The sequence below is a fragment of the Acipenser ruthenus genome, chromosome 14 (assembly GCF_902713425.1).
Source record: "Acipenser ruthenus chromosome 14, fAciRut3.2 maternal haplotype, whole genome shotgun sequence".
Lineage (NCBI taxonomy): Eukaryota > Metazoa > Chordata > Actinopteri > Acipenseriformes > Acipenseridae > Acipenser > Acipenser ruthenus.
The window spans coordinates 38636474-38640181 of record NC_081202.1 but is presented as its reverse complement, the minus strand read 5'-3'; the positions used below and the strand labels follow the sequence as shown (position 1 = coordinate 38640181).

Here is a 3708-nt window from a genome sequence, read left to right as displayed (position 1 = left end):
ACAAGAATGCGTTGTTACTCTGGCCTTATCTATTCATTTTGGCTGTTCAGTTTTGAAAGGTATAATGGAATTTTGGGAAATCAGTCATCAAATCAGCGGTCAGTTGAGGTACAGTTAATGAGAAGATTTCTGAAAGATGGACTGATGTTTAGTAATCACCTGATTGGAAACCTTGATGCAGATAAGACTCTTTTAAATCACCTGAATTGTATAAGGGAAACTAGGTCAAGGGGATTGCTGAAGGACATAGGCTGTGATTTGTCTGAACAATGTGTATTGTCCTCAGTTAACTCAGACCTAAGGCAAAGTTTTGAATTTCTAAATTGAATGTACATTTCATATCAGAAGAAAAGTTTGTGGACATTGGTTAAAGAAGAATGTTGGAAACTTGAGTCAATGTACAAGCGACTGTACCTAACATCTAAAACAGTTAGTTAAAGGAGCAGAAACACTTGGAAGTAAGGGTTCAAGAAGCAACAGGAGTTCTTACATAATGGCATATTGGCCAAAAAATGATGGGAGCATCTTTTTCTCTGGAGAGGATACCTTGAAACTTGCCGCTGGACAAATACTGTATTTCATAGAACACAATTTGATATTCGATGATCAGTCCTTTAAGAAGCATATTCTTGCCAGAGTACAGTGGTACCAAGAGAATGACTGCCCCTTTGAAAATTATTATGGCTTCCCAGTTACTACATATCATGCTCATATATACATTCCAGAGCTTAGTGCTTCTTATATTCCTGCACAAAGAATCCGTTGCAGATTCATAAAGAAAATAGAAATGTTAAAAGTAGGACATCTAACATGTAATATGCTGCTTGCAGTTCCAAGAGATTACTTTGCAGGGTATCCACAGCTTGCTCTACTGGTAGGGTAGAGGTAATCTGTTTTATGTGACTCAACAAGAAAATAAAAGAAAAATGTCTGAAATACAGTATATTGAAAGTGATATTGAAATAATTAAACTTAGTAAATCAGTGTACTTCTTAGTTCTAGTGTGTAAATAATAGTAAGGTCTTATTTGAAAGAGTTATTATTAGAAAAATGGAAAAGTTTTATATTATCCAATTGTTCTGCAATTGCTGTGTTCTGAGACAACCTATAAGAGATAAAACAAAAACAATACAAGCATAATTACTGCAAAAATTGATATTTATTTGTTTACACCTGGCAGTATTCAAAATAACTATTTTGATATCAAATCATCTTCAATTTCCTATGGTTTGTGTTGCCGCACATCTTCAGAGCTGTCAGCCACACAGCATTCTATCCTCTACTTTTTCTCTGGTTTGTGAAAGTGTACGTCATCAGAGCGGTCTGCTACACAGCCAGTCTGTCCTCTACCCAAACATTAAAAATTAGATATCATTGGTTAACACACACTTTACTAGTATTTATTATAATCCTATATTTTTGTTTTTTGGCATTCTTGCTTTCTAGAGCTCAATTTGTTATAATTTGTAAATATAAAACCATCAGGTCATTTGTTACGTTTGAGCTTATATGAAACCTTTAAGATGGCATGGAATAAAAAACTATCGCAGCCATAAAGTGAGGTTGGATTACCTATATAATTAACATGAAAAGGCTTCATGTAATTGGTAATCAATAAAGTGTATTGTGTAAAACATTAAAATCTGTAACGTTTTGCAATCAAGCAGTTAATCCCTATTATTGAAACTAAGGTTTATACATGTATTGTGTCATTCTGTGTCAAATCAACCAAAATCCAGGAAAATCCCTGCGTCGGATATTGATTTTGTTTATATTTTGTGTAGTGGAAGATACAGGTCAGGTATGAATCCAGGCTAAACATTTAAGCTCAATGACAAAGATTTGGTAAGATACCCTCTTTTGTGGTGGGGGAGTAGTCAAACTTGAAATTGGGCACATTTTGATAAGATTAACAGGCCAAATGGCTTAAGAAAGTTTTTCTGAATGGTCACTCTTTGATGAAGTGATGAAATCAAGTGTTGAAATCTGTTGAAATTTATGAGTTTAACTTTAAGTGAGTTAATGAAATGTCTCTTTGAATTGGCTTTGCCAACAAACTTTAAAATGTTTAGACATTTATACATACTTTCCATAAAACCTTCTAAATATAAGAAAAACACTAACATTTTATTCATACATTTCTTTAACAATACCAAAAACTATACACTTTATATGTGTAAAATTGTACTCTTGTGACCATTTGTATGATTGGAAATATTTGTTTTGTTCTAAATTTTAAATTAATGTTTGGCATTTACATAGTTGAATCTGTAACGATTAAGTTATACTTTAAAATCAACAAATACATAGTACAACCAAGCTCTCAATTACTGTTGAATCCTGAATTGAACTAATAATTTGCCTAATCAGAGCTTTTAAATGATTTAAACAGTTGGAGATTTCAAGTATAACATTGTATAAGGAACCTGAATTATCCAACTTCAACCAAAGTCAAATTAAGCTATTTATTACAATTAAGGGTTCAATTAAGTAATTGAGAGCTCAGTTGGAACAAAAACCAGCAGGGCAGGGATACTCCAGAACCAGGATTGAGAACCAATAGTTTGCAAATGGTTTACCATGATGGTGTAAACCTCTGTAAACCTAAGGTTTGCAGCTGGTTTACAAATGCTCTAATTGTGTAAACCATTAATTTGCAGTGCTGTGGCCACACCACCTTGAATAAGTCTGATCTGGGCTTGGTTAGTACTTGGATGGAAGACCGCCTGGGAATACCAAGTGCTGCAGGCATTACAGTTTTTAAATGACATTTGACCATTTAAATATGTAAAAAGATGACGACAAAAAAATGAAAACTCTGAGGTATCCCCTAACAAATAGGTCGTAAAAGCAGAACAGCAATCGCTTGCGGTCTCACCACCTTGAATAAGCTTGATCTCATCTGATCTCATCTGATCTCAGAAGCTAAGCAAGGTTGGGCTTGATTAGTACCTGGATGGGAGACTGCCTGGGAATACCAAGTGCTGCAGGCATTACAGATTTGTCATTACATTTTACCATTTAAATGTGTGAACTGACATGAGGACAGAAAAATGAGCTCTGAGGAAATCCCTAACATAAAGGTTGTGCAAGCAGAACAACAATTGCCTGTGGCCACACCACCTTGAATAAGCCTGTTCTCTCTGACCTCAGAAACTAAGCAAGGGTGGGCTTGTTTAGTGTTTGGATGGGAGACCGCCTGGGAATACCAAGTGCTGCAGGCATTCCAGTTTTGAAATTACATTTTACCATTTAAATGTGTAAAACGATGACAGAGGACAAAAATAACTAGAGTTGCAAGCAACTTTACGGCTTCCAAGCAGTTAGCATGAAATTTAAGCGCATTGGTTGTTACAGATGAAACGTTATCATCACAAATCATTTTGGACACAGCTGACTGTCAATTTTGGCAAAAATATGGGAATCACTGGTTAGATGATCAATGCTGAAATGTCATTGGCCCACACCACAGCAGCCATGTTTTGTACTGTTGCAACACATCACACATACAAAGAGACATCTAACTACTATAAATACAGCACTTAACTATCAGTCTGTGTATTCTTCAATTATTCAGACCCGAACTTCTTAACCATACTATATAAACCTATTTATGCATTAGACATTCCACTATTTGCATTACCTATAGTGCTCATATAAACACACCAGTTTGTGTAAACCAACAAAAGTCACATCTCATAAATTATA

The 3708-nt window shown here is 35.0% G+C and overlaps 2 pseudogenes; both read left to right on the top strand.

Annotated features, from left to right (window-relative positions):
- Window positions 1-2864: 2864 nt before the first annotated feature.
- LOC117420161 (5S ribosomal RNA) lies at window positions 2865-2993 on the top strand (annotated as a pseudogene).
- Window positions 2994-3106: 113 nt separating this feature from the next.
- On the top strand, window positions 3107-3224 carry LOC117420168 (5S ribosomal RNA; annotated as a pseudogene).
- Window positions 3225-3708: the final 484 nt, after the last annotated feature.